Genomic DNA, 18,280 nt, shown 5'->3' with positions numbered 1-18,280 from the left:
TTAATTCCTGTCAATGTAATGAAATTGGTGGAGCTGAAGAAATCTGCTGCTATCCTGTGTTCATCCTTGGCCACGCCCTCTCCTAGACAGTTTCTGTTATCCAGTAATTCCCCTCTCCTGTCACTAACGTTCATCTTCACACACACCTGTGGGGTACATCCCCTGGTTTCTACCAGGAAGTTGACTGATGATACCTTACTGAGTATTGCCTCAGATAAATCATGGAAAAGACTGTTATATAGCCAGTCACAGATGGTTATTTCGTACACTCTAATTTCCTTGAGCATTCTACAGATGTCAGGAATGGTGCATATAGAGCATACGTCCTCACACTCTTGCTTGAGCTAACTAAATCCAGTGTTGCACAACATGCTCATTGCTGACCAGGCTATAGAGCTATTGACAGTAGTTTTGCTATGGCATCTGTAGAATAGTGTGTGTATGTTTTACCTTTAAGAAGCATTTCAAGGTTGACATATGCATATAAATAGCCAGCACGTGCTAGCTTCAGTGCCATTTTGTGAATGCAGCCAGAGAGTGAGCATGCATGTGTGTAATAGCTAGTTTGTTTATAAGTTTCTCTAGGTTAAAGTTATTAAGACTCAGTCCTGATGTGTTTGTACATAATAAAGCTGCTTGAACAGAACCCACAAAGACTCGTCTATTTTATCCTGACTAGACGAGTGACAGCATTCAACCTCCATTCAGTGCTAAGATGATGGAAGAACCAGCATCTACCATTCATTCCTTACAATGATGTTCAGCTCATGCAGCACTCAGGTCAGTTGTCAGTTTTGGGTCATCTTGGTCCAGCTCCATGGTATATTGGGATGGAGCCCTGACTGTAACCCAGATGCACTTGGTTCAAGTAGTGGCATTGCCACTGGATACGCTGGACTAAGACAGAAAGAGAGAGGGGAAAATAGGGGTGTGGCCCACTCTCTCTCTTCTCCCAGGCTATGGAGAGGGCTGTGGACACTTGGTAGGCACATTGCTTTCTCTGCTGAATACCGGGGAAACCATGTCTTGTGCTTCAGTAAAAGGTTGTGGGCTGCTCACTGGTAATACCCCTTGTGGAAAGGAGAGGCATTCAGTACATACAGCCCACTGCATTTCTCCTTTGGTGATGCAAGCTGAGGTTTCACAGAAAACGGAAGGCCTTACAGCAGAATACCATTAATGGTTGTCTGAATGACATCCACTCCTGGTTGACACTCACCCTCATGATGGGGAACACATGGGCTGATTGCAAAGAAGGGGGTTGATGACTGACAAAAGGGAAAAGACTGGAAAAAATCAGTCTTGAATCATTGGGTCACAGCATTGTCTATCTTCTCCATAAAACAAACACCAACACTTCATACTTATTTCTTGCTGTTTTTACCTCATTATGCCTGCCAGCTATCAGACCATTTTAGGGCTTCTGCTCATTAATTCCTCATCAGTAGGGAAAGATAAAACCAGGAGAAGATATCACTAAGGTAGCCATCAGGGACAGATAATGTTTTACTCTTGTTGTCTACCAGTCCACTACTCATGCCCTGTAACACACCATGGGACTAGTGTGAAATGTGCAGCAGTGAGGACATGCCCCTCATTTCCACAAGTGATGCAACTCCTTAGGACAGCCTTGTCTTATTGAAGCCAAAACTCCAGTGGCATTCATTCACAATAATGTGCACCAACAGCATGAGCTCCCAAATCATCTCCTCCTGAGGACAGGAAAACTGGCTAAGTTACATCACTCCTCTTCATCCATACCAGATCAAGAAGGCAAATAATCTTAGAATGTGCAAGGCAACTGAGCCATGTGGTCATTTATGACTCATCATAACCACCATTATAACTTAGCTCCCATTTTAAGGAGGAATATTCCAGTCATAACAGGAGTGAAATTCTAAATGCCCATCCAGTTGTCTAATTCCTTTTTAAAGGAAGATTGTGTGCCACATTGCATGATCTGGGAAGGAAGTTTGTTGCAGACAAGCGATAGTTACTGCATGAGACATTGGCATCGCTACCTTGATTCTTTCGTTTGCTTGAGCAAGTTTAGAACCCTGGTCTAGTATTCTCTGGACTGTTTGATTTGTGGATAAATAAGAGATCTTGGATTGCTGGATCTCTAATGACCTGGAAGACAAGGCACAGATCACCAGAATGAATCTGAACTAAATCCAAGGCATCTAATGTGTTAAAAAAAAAATAAGTATATTTTTAGCTTGCATTGCACTTTTTGAACTTTAGTTTGCTTAATTACTGCTTCATTTTGTGCTGTTTTTACTGTTGTGACTGTTGTTTCTGCACTTTGAATTTCTAGTACTTCTGTATTTCACAGCATAGGCTAGATTCTGATTTGCTGAATCTAGGTTGTTTGGTATTATTTGAACACTAAAACCAGCCATCCTACATTAAAAAGGCCTTCCTGCACCCATTTGGCAGAAGTGTGTAGCCCATGACCTACCTGAGTTGGTGATGCTGAAAAACGCTCAGTTCCAGGCTTTCCTGTTGGTTAATTTGGGTTAAAACTGTTTAAATTCACTTGTGTTTAAGCCCCACATTTTTGCATAGCTGGGCACCACACTGTGGGGTTTAGTGTTGCCATGTATAGACACATACACTTAGAAACACAATTTTCCCTTGATATCTGCTAGAGAACCCTCCTTAGATCCAATGCCTCTCTGTGTGCAACAGAGTTGTAGATTGTTACCTTGTGAGCAATTCAGCTGCACATTCTGTAGCATTGACACAGTCTTCCACCCTTAACCCTCACAGAATAGCTGCCTTTGTTCGTCTCACCACAAACCCTGGCCCATCTAGCCCATCCCCACTAGTCACTGCAATATATACCTGCCATAATTGATGGACAATTTCTCACCATTTCTCCAGCCAACCTGAATGACATGGGCATCCTGAGGCAATGTAGCAACTGTCTCATGTATACTGGCAAACACTTGCTCCTAAAGCAAACAAACACAGCATGTGAGAGATGTAAACTATACCATGAAATTAGAATCAGTCCTATCACATTACAATATACAAGACAGACAACAAGTTGTCAGCACGCACAACACCCCTCTCACACAAGATGAGATGAAGACACATAAACCCACATATGTGAAAGTACTCACTAAGAGCCTATAAAAAGACCGGAGACCTCCCAGGCAATAACAACATACACATACTAGTACACAAACAGAATCCACCACTACACATAACAACACATGCATTAATGTCTCGACAATTAAACCCCTAAGGAAAAACACCTCAAAACCTAATATTCTGGTCATAGGTGAATCAATAGTGAGACACACAGATGTTCCCTTCGCTAGGTTGTTCATGGTCAGCTGCCTGTCAGGTGCCAGGATTCTTTAAATCAGACACACACTCAAGTCGCTCAGCAACAAGTACCATTATGACTTTGTCATAGTACATGTTGGTGTGAATGACTTGATATGTACCTCTCTGGACTATATGAAGAGAGACATGAATGAACTCTCAGATTACGTGTCCCAGGCAGGTATGTCCCTAGCTCTAAGCAGCATTCTGTCTTCACCTAGGATGATGTCACAATACAGGCAAAAAATGATTGATTTATATAATTGGCTTAGCTTCTGCTATCACCCTAGGGGGATTTGTACCTGTCTGCCTGGGAAGATATGGTTGACAGTCTATGCTGGTTTGCCACAGATGACCTTCACCTGTCTCCTCAAGGCTTTTGGATACTGGCGAAGATGTTTGCCTCCTCCATAGTGCCTTTTTAGGCCCTGTCCAAACAACTAAACTTCTGATGTAAAGAAATCCACTAAAGACAAACTCAAGGTCATGCTGCTTAATGCTAGGAGCTTAAACAGCAAACTGCACTCCCTGGAAGCACTCCTCAGCTTGGAAGATGCTGATGTCTATGCAGTCACTGAGACTTGGTTCACGGCAGCTAAGATCACCCCAGCCGTACAAGGCTACAATGCCGTTCACATGTTCAGACCCCAAAACAAATGTCAAAGAAAGAGAGGCAGAGGTGTATCCATCTTCATTATATCCAAATACACCTCGAGACTGGTGAAACAGTGCAACTCTCTTGAGCTAATCCAGGTCCAATTAACTATAGATAAAATACCCTTCCACATCATCACTAGCTACAGGTCTCCTAACATGAACCAGGAGAAGCACATCACCTACCTGGACTTGCTAGAGTCACTCAGTATACAGCCAAACACCTTAGTCATGGGAGATTTCAACTATCCTTCCATGAATTGGATGACTTACATGAGAACAAACATGATGGCTTCGAGTTTCCTGGACTTTGTTAATTCAAATGCCCTAGAACAGTTTTTCTGCACCCCCACAAGGGGCTCAAATGTTCTGGACCTAGTGTTCACCAACATGGGGGGGGGGGTCATTGTAATACTCCCTGTGTGTTGCCCTCCCTGATAAATTCAGACCATAAATCTGTCTCGTTCAAAGTAAAGATCAAACCTGACACTCCCCACAGGAGTAAGAAAATCTGAAAAATTTCTCCAAAGCAAATTATTGCCTAATAAGTAATGGTATAAAAAGTTTCATAGCCCCTGCCAACATAGCCAACAATGACTCCTATGCAGAGGAATACACAAATGCCATATACAGTGACTTAAACAAATGCATTGACTCAGCTGTACCCAACAAGAGCAAAACCAGACCCCCCCCCCCAAAAAAAAAAAAAAAAAAAAAAACAAGCCACCATGGTGGACTTTAAGTATAAATAATCTATACAACAAAAGAAAGAAAGTGATATCTAAGAACAGGAGGGAACTTACTCAACAGAGGAATAATACCCTCCACAGACTGAACAAGTGAATCAGATATCTTGTTAAGTCCTCTAAGGCTGGCTATTAGTCTAAATTAGCATTCCTAGCTAAAGACAATCATAAGGCATTCCATAGCTACATCTGAAACCTAAAAAGGCATGCCCAGCTGTGTGCCGAACTCATAGTGGATGGTACCACTCACATTGAACCTGAGTTAATTGCCAACCTGCTAGATGACAGATTTGGCAATGGCTTCACTCCCCCACCCTGTCCCCACCAGACATACCCAAAAGCATCAAGTCAAGATATAAAACAGAGGCTGCTATCCAAAAGTGTGGAGTAGTAACAAGAACAAATGAATGAAGAGAAGTACTCCAAGCTACCACTACTTGGTAGCATAAAGAATATATATTTATTTTCAAAAATGGTGAGCATTTTTATGCTAAAATAGCACCGCTTCCTCAGACCAAATACATAAATTCATCACAGACACTGGGACAAGACAGGAGATGAATTTGTGATTTGTCATCCAGTGATCAAGGTTTCTTTTTGAATAGGTTCAGGGATGAGCTCTACTTCATGTAGGTGGGGAGCTTATTCCATAGTACGGGGATACTTTAAGACACATACTGGTCCCTGCAGCAGGTTCTATTTATGTTGCAGACAAAGTCCAGGTCCTTGGATCTAATGTTTCTGGTGCTGTTTGTTTTGCAGGTGTGCAAGAGATCCATCACAGTTGGATCTGAAGATCTCTTATATGCTAGGCATAGATCGTCTCTCAGTAACTTGTAGGAGACTCATTACAGAGACAGGAATTTAAGGCATTCTGTGCAGGACTATTATGAATCTCATAAACAAGGACATAGGCAATCTCCAAGCACTTGACTCCACCCAGTTCAGATTCATCAAGGGCAGATCTTGCCTGTTGAACCTGGTTGACTTCTTTGAGACTGTCACCAAGACCCTGGATGAGGGAAAGTCAGTGCATACAGCTTACCTTGACTTTGCCAAGGACTTTGACACAATCCCCCACTCGGGCATCATCAAAAAGCTCACACAACTTGGTGTAAATCCCTATCTCATCAGGTGGGTGACCAGGTGGCTCACCGACAGGACCCTCAAAGTTAAAATAGACACCTCCACCTCTGATTGCAGATCTGTCACAAGTGGAATTCCCCAGGGATCTGACCTGGGACACCTACTGTTTGTCATCTATTTCTCAGAGGTCCAGGCAAAGACAAAAGGAATGTGGCTGACCCAGTTTGTGGACGACTGTAAGTTGGGTGCTGTCGTTGCCTCCACAAGTGATGTTAACATACTGCAAGAGGGTCTCACAGCAACTAATGACTGGTGTCAAAGTCATGGCTTCAAGCTAAATGTATAAAAATGTATCATCATACCATCTGGAAAAAACATGACCCTTGCTGATTACCACATCAACGGTAACCCCCTAAGCACACAACCTGTGGTGAGAGACCTGGGCACTCAGGTTGATAACAACCTTATATTCAACCATCATGTAGTGGCAGTGGTTAGAAAAGCCTTTTATTTGGTCCATCTCTTAAGTAAAGGATTTGCATCCAGAAAAAAGTAGGTTATTACCTCTCTATACTCCTCTCTCATTAGAGCAATAATTGAGTATAACACCCCATTTGGGATGTATCACTCCAAACATCTGTACCAGTTGGAAAGGCCACTGAAATACCTCACAAAGAGAATCCACAGCCTCCAACACCTTTCCTATGCAGACAGATTCAAATCACTATCACTCTACTTGGTATCATACAGATTGCTCAGGGGTGATCTGTGTCTCACCTACAAGGCAATCTCGGACCCGCCCTATTAGAGATGCTCCATATCCATGTCTAACTCCTCACACACTACCTAGTGAAAAGGTCTGAATCTAATATGCGACATCAACAAAATCTGCTGGAGAGACAGATTTGTCTCCCAGATGCTGCCCCGTCTCTGGAATAGACTTCACATACATGTCAAACAGAGCACCTTGCTGACCCTCTTCAAGCGCAACCTTGATGAGTGGATGGGAAACCACAAATTTGTCCCAGGTGTTCCACCTGTGTCCCTCACTGACAGGGGCAACAGGTGCTGACTGAGGTTTCATTTTGGGGATAAACTCTTGGCTAGGTTTGTAAGGGCCCTGGGGCCATTAGCCTAGTAACCTTCTATGATCCTATTTTCCTATGACAGGGTATTTATAACCTGGATTCTCCTGATGATGGACCTTTGACAGCATTCCACCGATTGCAAGTGCCTGGTTAGGTACATGCCAAAGAGTGCATTGTACTGATTGATGGTCTGACAAGGGCTACGTAGAGTGGTACTATTACTTCTTTGGACCTGGATGCCATACTCTTACCATAGGCATAAGCACTGGGTGACATATAATGATTTTCTTACTATCTTGGCTACATGTTGGTCAATCACCAGATTACTGTCTACATATGTTCCCAGATCCCTAACTACTGGGTCATCTCCAGTCATTTGTTTATGTTAGATCCACCTGTAGGATGCTGGTGTTGTGGCAGAAATCTATGATAGCTCCCAGTTTCCAGTCATCTGTGAACTTGGTGAGCCAGAGGCCTTTGACATTAGCCTTGACTTCTGAGAAGTAAATGCCAGACAGGAGTGTACCCAACATGGAGCCATGGGGTACTCCACTGATGAACGGTGTCTTGGTGGAGGTGGCCTCAGCAAACCTGACTTTTTGGGTCCTATCAGTGAGCCATTTGGCAGTCTATAAAGTTATTTAGGGATTTATGCCTAGTTATTAATTATCTACTCTCAATAATTTGGAATAGACAATTTACAGAAGCTGGGAAGGCAGACAAATGATGCCACATCAACTGTTTAATAAGTGGAACCATACTTACTCAACAGCTTCTTGTGACACATCAACTACCATGCTCACCAATAACTTTCTTTTCTTGTGGATATCTATCAGTGGATTAACCAGTTTTAGTGTATAAACTGATTTTCAAACCATTGGTTGGGTGAGCCATCCACCATCATATATTATTCATCATGAAATATTCACCATAAATTCCATTATACATTCATCACTTTCCTGGATTCAAGTAATACACCATAATCTGCTCACCATAAACTCCATTGTCCATTCATCAGTTACTTGAATCCATTAATCAACCACTTTTCACTTACTAGCTCCTTTCTAGACTTGTCCCATCCTTTCTCCAGGTAGATGCTTCTCCTCTTATTCTCTCACCTGGAGATAGTCTTTATCCAGAAGGCCAGATTTTAATCCTGCAAATGAATGATGGCCTGGTCCTTAGATTTTTCCTTTGAAACCAGGCAATACATGTCCTAAATGCTCACATTAGCTCAAAATCTAGCAAACTGTCCATCATTTTCATTGCTTGGTAATTCCCACTTACCTTGACATCTAAGCAGACAAAGTCCCCTTCCTGGCCATACTTGGAAAAAATCTTGCAGTATCATCCTAAAGTATAAATTAAATAGGTCCAGACCAATAAAAGAGTTCAAGATATGTAAGAATAGTGTACTGGAAGAAAATTATAAAAAGAATGAAAGCATTAATAATGTGCTGCAGAAAGAGAAAAGAAAATTGCATTGCAAGACTGATGAACAGCATGAAGCTGTTTGTGAGCTAACTACTTAGTGCAAAACATCTAGAAGCTGAAAATAGAATGCAGAGCAAATTTTTGGAGTTAGTAAAAGATAAATTACAGGACACAAGCAGTAACTAAAGCCAATATGGGAAAACATCTGCATATTATGTAGGCTTGATATGAGAAAGTCAGATATTAAAGCAGAAAGAGGAAGCTGTAGATCATCTGGAAGGAAGAGTGTGCCTTTGAGAGAAGGTGAAATCAGGAAAATGCATATCTTCCCACCTTTACAATAAGGGTTCACCAAATATATGTTTTTATAGATATGGATATGGTGCCACATGGGGGGCACACAGGAGTACATGCCCTATTCTGTAGAAGTGCGCCACCATGAATGTCACAGCACTAATACAAAGATATCCATCATTTTTTCCCTCAGTAGTTGATTTAAGTTCCTTTTAGATGTAACGCTTTACAATCCATTTTGCTGATTACAGCAGTCCATTAGCAGTGACATTTATGATACCATTCTCTCATTAGCTTATAATTGTAAACAATGAAAGACTTGCTTAAAAACCTGGCCAATGAAAGATCAACATTTGTAACAAGGACTTAACTGATCATAATATATGCAAACAAGGGTGCCACATAACTTCAGCTGGCAGTGGAGATCATTCATAAACTGTGAATCAGTTCAGAAGACAATGATTTTTTTTTTAACTGCTGAAACTGCAAATAGAATTTGACAGCATCCATAACTGGGGGCCTTCATGAGTTGTGGCAGCTCCAGGTTCAGTTTGTTACCATGACATAATATGGACACAATATTTAACTGGTGGAGCATATCAAGCAAGAATAATCAATTGTCTGCTCCATAGAATAGTGCAGTACTATGTTTTTCTGGTTAGATTTTCCAACTTATATTGTAGCCAGTTTTTCTAGTGCAGGCCAAAGCAGAAAGAACTTTATAAAACTGTATAAGTTTAAGGATCTATGCCCCTATGTTCCTATATGTATGATGTGATTTAAGCAGGCTGTTTACCTTCTTTTATTTCAGTTTTTGCTCTAAACATTGATATCTGGTGCCAATGAGCCTATCTCACTGAGAAAGCTCATGTAATTCTAATCTCCAGCCCACCTATCTTTTGAACTTTCACATATATCACCCATAGCACATGGACAAGGTGGTGTGTGAAGCTGCCTGCGTATTAGACTTCATTGATTTCAAAAGCTGCATTAACTTACATAATCACTGTTAAATATGGCCTTTTAAAAGCCATGTTGATGTGTAACATAATGATTACCATTGTCAAGCAACTCAGCTTTTTCAGTGCTGACCCCCTGCATACAATTTCTGAATAGAATGGCATCAGTAAATTAAAATAAAAAAAACTTTCTCTCCACATTTCCCAAAAACTCAATAAGCCATTGTAATCTGACCCAACAACAAATGTTTACATAATTACCAAAATTTCAAGAAGCCGTTCTAATTTGCAGACATGCAACTAACTGCTCTTGTGCCTGGTGACATCCTGCAATATGACTCCCCCCACAACTTTTAGTTAACTAGACCATACAAATAATACATGACCATGTGACAGTAGGAGCTACTGCCAGCCATGCCAGGAGAAATAGGGCAGTGGATTTGTAACATATGCCAGCACAGCTAGATGTAATTTTGTAAATAATTATATGTCATTTGTATATCAAACTCATTTGTACAGATGCTTGTGCTGAAAATGTATTTGTGAGGTTTGCTTGTGTTAAAATGTATCAACAGTGTGCCCTGCTGTAAGGAAAAGAAAAGTACTTGTATCATTGCAATTGAATTAAATGTATATGTTGTAACATCATATACTGGAAGTGAAGAGGTTTATATTAATCCACCTCAGTTTGCAAAATATATTTGAAATTACATTACTTTATGGGTTAAGTCATAAAGATCCCACAGTTTTGAATGGAGTTAGAGATGCAATATATGGACTAGAGAATAGTTGGCAGTTTCTGTAGGAAGAGTGAAATAGATTTATGGATTTATGACTTCCAGCAGCTGCACCTCATCTGAGCAAAGCTCTATCTGTGTGTATATTAGCAAATAGGTGCTAAATCGTGGTAACTTCTAGTGATGGGGGATAGTGCAGGAAACAGAGTCAGATGGCCATATGTGATGTCATTCTCTAATCAAATCTGAAATAATATTTAGATATTAGTAGGAAATTGCACTCAGCATTCTGTATTCTGTCTTGGATCTGAGAAGAAGGACCTCTCACCCACATTATCTTGCTCAGCTCTATTCAGTAAGTAGGAATAATAACTATTTTAGTCAATCAGGAATAGATAGTGAGATTAGCTAAATATTGTTTTTCTATAACTGTAATCAGGATACACCACGAGAAGTCCAATAATATCAAACAAAGTCCTTTATTCCATAAAATATATAAAAGATGAGCGCTTTCGCGTGCTGAATGCACGCTTCTTCAGATCTACTAATATCATTTTCTTTCATCCTTTTATATAGTTAAAATCAACAATTAATTGCTTTCAATCAATACATCATCTCTTAATTAATTAGTCAAGAAATTAAAGGTACATTCACAGTAAAAACTTACTTTGTCATCAGTACAACATCTTAAACATTTAAGAATATATATTTAAAATAAGGTATAACATTCTCACTTGGTTTTCTCATAGTAACTCTTTATATGAGAGTTATATATCTAGCGTAAAAATATATTTAAAACTCAACTGCTTATTCAGTGTAACTATGCACCTTAAAAACCAGTGAAAACAGTAACTACATTGAGTGCAGAAATATAAACAGATATCTATTTGCAATTTACTTAAAAATATATATATATAGCCATGGCTATAAACAATATCACGCTGTTCTAATAAGTGTGATGTAATAGTATAAAGCGTGATTATATACATTGGGGCTATAGGTCCCATGTCTGAAATGTAATATGTGCAAATACATTACATCAGTTCAGTATTTTCAACATCCGAATGGCCATTTTGAATTTATTCCTAAAATATATACTGACTGTAACACCATGAATTTAGTCTATATGGCCAATTGCACACAGTGCCAAGCGTTCTATGTCGGACTCATGAAGAGGAAATTAAAAGAACGTATCTATAATCATGTTTACGACATTCGTAAACAGAATTAATTAAATGCACTGGCAAAACACATAAAACAGAATCCTGATCATGAATTTAGATTTAGGATTCTACAAGTAGTAAGAGACAGTGTTAGAATGGGTGATAGGAATAATCGTTTATACAAATTAGAACTGGATTGGATCCTTAAAACAGGAGCACACAGAGAACCTGGTATTAATAATTATCTCTCTTTAAAACCAGCTTTGCAACAGAGGTAAAACTTGATCCAAAATTTGGTAGTGTTTATCGTATTTAAACAGATGAAGTCTGATTATATCTAGCTACTGATAGATAAGTGACTATTTTATTTGTCTATCTATCTATTTATCTACTTACTTATTTATTTATTTAGATATATTTTTAATATTATATTGGTGAGTTTTGACTTAAACACATATGATTTAGGGTAAAATAACTTCCATTTATATCATATTTAGAATTTTGATCATATATGTTCATCAATTGATCAGACAACATTAATACAGCCTTTTTGTTGCTAAAAGCATTCAATTAATAGGATAATAGTAGTTATTTATCTAGGGCTATAACACACTTTATAAATAGTTTTTTCAAGCCGGAATATATTTAACATATGCTTACAGGCTTCATACAGCCACTTGATTTATATCATGCATAAGTCACTGTTTTGCTTTGTATATTGTTTTATTATGTTGAAATCTTAGTTTATTAAGCAGCCCTACTATGTTTAAGCATTGTGCTGTAAGATATATACACTTTGAAGCTATAGATAAACCCACTCGTATTTTGAATATAAAAAAAACTATAGCTAGTATATGTACCTAAAACTATGAAAATGATTTCGACATATTAAATAAGGTGTCATGTAATAATATTATTACTGTATATTTATTATTGCATTGAAGCTGGCATCCAATTCTGAGTAGTTGTTTACACATTGATGGGAAATATATTGGACGTTTAGTCCTAATGTACGAAACTATACTTTACAATATTATACCGTACCTATCTGAACAGCGTGATACTTTCTATAATTATAGTTAGATTAAACTGCATATAGACTTCTATTTATATATTCTTGCCATTAAGCTTTTACTATTTTCATTGATTTTTAAGGTATATAATTATATTGAGTAGTAGTTGAATTTTAAATACATTTATATTAGACACAAAATTATTATATATATAGATACTATGAGAAAAATTGGACAAAAATGCAATGATTTTGCCTCTAAACATATTAGATGCCATATATTCATGACTATATTGAAGCTGGTTTTTAGTTCTGAGTCACTATTATACATTAAAGGGGAGTATACTGGACGTATAGCCCCAATGTATATAATCACGCTTTATACTATTACATCGCACTTATTAGAACAGCGTGATATTGTCTATAGCCACGGCTATATATATATATTTTTAAGTAAATTGCAAATAGATATCTGTTTATATTTCTGCACCAATGTAGTTACTGTTTTCACTGGTTTTTAAGGTGCATAGTTACACTGAATAAGCAGTTGAGTTTTAAATATATTTTTACGCTAGATATATAACTCTTATATAAAGAGTTACTATGAGAAAACCAAGTGAGAATGTTATACCTTATTTTAAATATATATTCTTAAATGTTTAAGATGTTGTACTGATGACCAAGTAAGTTTTTACTGTGAATGTACCTTTAATTTCTTGACTAATTAATTAAGAGATGATGTATTGATTGAAAGCAATTAATTGTTGATTTTAACTATATAAAAGGATGAAAGAAAATGATATTAGTAGATCTGAAGAAGCGTGCATTCAGCACACGAAAGCGCTCATCTTTTATATATTTTATGGAATAAAGGACTTTGTTTGATATTATTGGACTTCTCGTGGTGTATCCTGATTACTGTTCCAGTACGATTCCAGTTTCTTTGTGTTTTGCAGCAGGATACTTAAGGAGAGTTAGCGGTAATTTTATTTGTTATGTTGTTGTTTTTTCTATAACTGTGTGAAACTTTCAATCGGTGTGATGTTTAATATTCCTGTGTCTGAAACTCTGCTGTTTACTGTAAATAGATATTTAGTATTTTCTTTTTATTTTATTACTTATTATAAAATATATTTAAACTTTTTTACTGTGTCCTGTTTAGAAAATATTTAGGTTTTGAGAGTGTTTGCATATATTTATTTGGTGATAACTCTAGCCACTCCTGAAAGCCTTGATATTTGGTCAACACTACTATTTGTATTAATATTAATTTTACTCAGAATAATTGTGTGCCCGTGATAACTACCTTATAGTCTGGGCAGAAGGGGGCACAGCAGGTGAATTTGTTTCAGCTTTTCCCATGGGTGTGTGTGTGTGTGTGTGTGTGTGTGTGTGTGTGTGTGTGTGTGTGTGTGTGTGTGTGTGTGTGTGTGTGTGTGTGTGTGTGTGTGTGTGTGTGTGTGTGTGTGTGTGTGTGTGTGTGTGTGTGTGTGTGCGCGTGCGAATCAAATCTCAAAGAGTGCATGTGTGTGTGTGTCAGCTGCTTGGAGCAAGGACACAAAGCACTTACAGAGAGGATGTGGGAGAACTTAGCTTGGAATCCCAGCTAAGGACTGAACTCTAGGCTGTGTCAGTGGGTAGTCTTACTGGGGGTCTGGACAGATATAGAGAGGAACCAGCCCCAGGACTGAGCATGTTCCCTGAGTGCACTGAAGGGAAATTGTGCTTGATGGAAAGCGGTTTGCATCTGGAAGTACTGAGTGTATACGTTTGTATTCCAAGTGAACATCCCTCTCCAGTGTCAGTGATGAGGATTCAAGCTCCTTTATTACCACCCCAGCGTGAGGACGTCGCAGACCATAATTATTTTAAGTGAAGTAACACACATTCTAGAAGACACAGTTATACCAAACCAAGTTCTACTACCTCTAGAACTAGTAATTCTTATATTTTTACAGACACCACCTTGTTCATGTTCTATAGGAGATATGTGTGGCAGTTCAAAAGATGGGAGGATTGTAGTTAAGAAATATTTCAACTTTGTTCATGAGATTGGCCAACTGGCACCACAGATACATTTTTAGAGTCAAAATTGAAATAAAAGAATTTGAATAGCTTCATTTAACTCACAGGTTATGAAAGTTGGGGCTTAGAGGGCTTAGATCCATAAATGTACACACTGTTTAAAGTTTTTCTTTCTGCCTTGGCCACCACTAAAAATGGGCCACAATGTACGTGGAAAGACCTGTTCAGGAAAACATAGTATTGTAGTGGGCTCTGGATCAGGCAATTGATTTTCCTTTTTTCCTCTGATGGGCTCCTCCAGTTAAATCTTGTGCACAGTAAGTAACAGAATTTTAAGCCACCACCACCTTAAATATTCCTGAGCATATACCTGCAGCCTGCCTACATGGTTTGTGATTCATACCTTTTTGTCCACATAAAGACTGGTGATTATACCAGCACATATAGTTAGAAATGAAAAAGACACATTTTAAATAACATATGTCTTTCAGTATTGTCAAGATTGAGCTGTTTTAGACAATGATGCCAAGTAAATTGCATACAGGTGTCTTGGTATGCTAAGCTTCAGTGATCCTAATGGCTTGTGAGTCTGCTTCCATCCAGTGCTTCTTATGCTAAACCTGTACAAACTAACTATTCCCAAGCACTGTACTAAGTTGCCTGCCAGTAGTTGTCACTTGAGGATTTCTTCTGTTACCAATAAGTATATGAACAGCCTATGAGTCACATTGTCATGTGGCCTAAAAAAAAAAAAAGCAAATCTGATGAAAGCCAGTGCACTGAACGTTACTATTTGCTATGTCCTGCCACGTTTTCATTTTTTCTCTGCTTATTTCTTTACTTTAATTTTTAATTTTATATATTTTAAAGTGTTTTTGTATATCTGTGTAGTATATCTATCCATCCATCCATGCATGCACGACTATATATATGTAGACATATACTGTGTGTATTTGTTATCTTTTCCTCATCTCTCTCTCTCTCTCTCTCTCTATATATATATATATATATATATATATCTGAGACGCCCTCTCTGGTGTTGTGGTGAGGATTGAGGCTCCCTGATTGCTGGGCCAGGGCACGGGTGTCACAACCTCTTTTTTTCCTGCAGGGTTTTTTATTCTCTCCTTTTCATGTGACAGGAGCTATTCCACTGTTACCTCATCCACACATTTCTCCCTCAGAGTCATTAATACTGTCTATTTACAAACACACACTGTCTCAGTAATTACTGAAGGAACGAGAGATCATTAATATGGAAAGAATTTGTGATGCTCTATCAGGCTGCTCAGTATTGTTCTGCATTACAAATGTGTGCTTGTATTGGCTATGATCAATCTGATTGGTGATTGTCAGTCCTATTTGGTGTTCTCTCTTAGTTTTTATTAACCTATTTGGTTGTATTAACTTTAAGTTAACAGTCTGTTGGTAAATATTAACTTACACCTTTATTACTAGCCACATTTCATAGATTTTTCTCCATTACATAAATATAGATAGATAAGTACCTTCCAAAAATAACCTTCTCTTCATTCTGTTCCCCCACCAGAACACAGTCATTACTGTTTGTTGTTACGGAAGTCTAGCTACATCCTGTATTTTATATATCTATCTCTCCTCCAGCTATGCTATTTAACATATATCTTACTGTGCTACATTTTCTTTTTGCTGCCAAAGGCTATTAGCCTTTTCTGATATCCATCTATCGATCCACAACCTCTTTTTCCCATTTTTGCACATAGGGCAAAAAAATGGGAAAAAGAGGCTATGGATGGATGGATGTTGGTGTGTCACTTCAGCAATGACAATTATCTGGAGACAATGTTCAGACCACAAGGAAGATATTCTGTTAATGATTTTAAACTGATAGCAAGACTAGAGAATATATTTTCTCATGCACTCTCAATTGCTACAAATTGTATGCCTATGCTCTTATTTACAACATTGCATATCCAACATTGCATTTCTTTTAGAGCTATATGACTGCTCATATATTTGATATTTGGTGCACCCATATAATTTCTCATTTAGAGTATTTGTACTATATATTTCATTAGCAAGTACTTGCAGTTATTAAAAAACATAACCTCTAGAATTCTACTATTGCTTGTGTGTTGCTATCTTTTTTTTTCTGTCCCCAAATTACCTCTTTTCAGGGCACATTGTAATTGATGACTTAATCACAATTGCTGTAGTAAGATATTCTTACTTTTTCATCTTTCTGAAAGGATCATTGTTTCATTCCTAGCGTACCACTTTTCTGCTCTTTCTTCTCCATCATCACCTTGATTTTGTTTTCTGTTGGTTTTTCCTAATCTTTTATTTTTCTTTCTATGTCATATATCCTGTCTATTTTCACAGAACATAGCAGTTACCCTAGCACCAACCGAAAAAAAAAAAAAAATACAGTGTGAGCAATCTTATTCCATGCTGCAGATGACTTGCACCCACCCCTTGAGTTGTCCAGGCAACAGAGATCAATTTTAGACAATGAACATTGTCTGTTTCTGTAGTTTCTTTTAAGGCATTTTAAGGTTGTAAAAGGTAAATAACACCTCAGAAATGTGCTGACCCCTCCTAATGTTTTATTTGCCTGTAGGTCCATTTTACCATTAAAGTATTTTGCTGCTAAAGGTTATTCATATTTAATGATTTGATTGTCCCTATGGTAGTTCTCTTATTTATTTGTTTGTTTGTTTGCTTATTTATTTATTTAGCTTAACATATCTGTCCTTGGAAGACACTTTATTAAGACAGGAAAGGATCACTGAGGTACCTGGCATCATCAGGTATTCTCTCTTATTTATTTAAAGCCTTAACCTGCATATTGCTCAATCATTAACAATAATTATTTTTTCAAATACTGGACTGAGATAGTAAACACCGTAAGAGCTAAAAAGTCACTATTGCAAGAACTTATGCTTCTAATTGGGGGTTTCACCATTGCTCTGTAGTGGAATAGCTCTCACTGATTGGCTCTGGTTAATTTTAATGAGGGTCCACTTTGCTCACCTAACATTTGTAACTCCATTCACCCCCAAATGCGTTACCTTTATTCCTTCTACAAGTCCACCAAATTATTATGCAACATTCATACCAAATGTAATCATCCATCATTTAAAAAAATCACATTAATCTCATCTCTATTGTACCTGCTGCTAACCTATTATATCAATAGCAACTGGAAAAAAAACTAGTTAGCAGCTACATTTCAATAAATTTGTGCACGGTTACTGGTACTTTTCCAATTAATAGTATTACTTATCAAGTATTTAACACTATTGCCTTCAGAAAATTGCTTCTGGAAGGTACTCCACATTAGTACAAAGGCCAAACCATTCCTAACAACTTGATAAATGTATACCTGAACTACATCTCCCCTCAAGAAGAATTAGACAAACTATTGTCAAAAAGAAGATACCACCTACTTCAAAAACTTTGATCTATGTATTTTGTCCTGCTCCATTGCGATGATATTGAGCCTAAGCCAGAACCGTTCTGTCACTCTTTTCCACATCAAAACCATCCTGAAAGGCAATGATGAATAATATAAATATTTGCAACAAAATGACTCAACTACATAGTTAGACTGTGCTTTATAAACCAGACATAGTATACATAACAGAAATGTGGTCTGAAGCAAGCAAAACAAATGAGGAAATTCTGTCACCTAACTATAACTCAATACAATTAGACAGAATACCTAAACAAGCAGGAGAAATAGCAGTTATGCATTTACAGCTACT

Source organism: Protopterus annectens, chromosome 6.part0 (assembly GCF_019279795.1).
Source record: "Protopterus annectens isolate FY-2018-M chromosome 6.part0, PAN1.0, whole genome shotgun sequence".
In the NCBI taxonomy this organism is placed as follows: Eukaryota; Metazoa; Chordata; order Ceratodontiformes; family Protopteridae; genus Protopterus; species Protopterus annectens.
Note: the sequence above shows the minus strand (reverse complement) of the source record.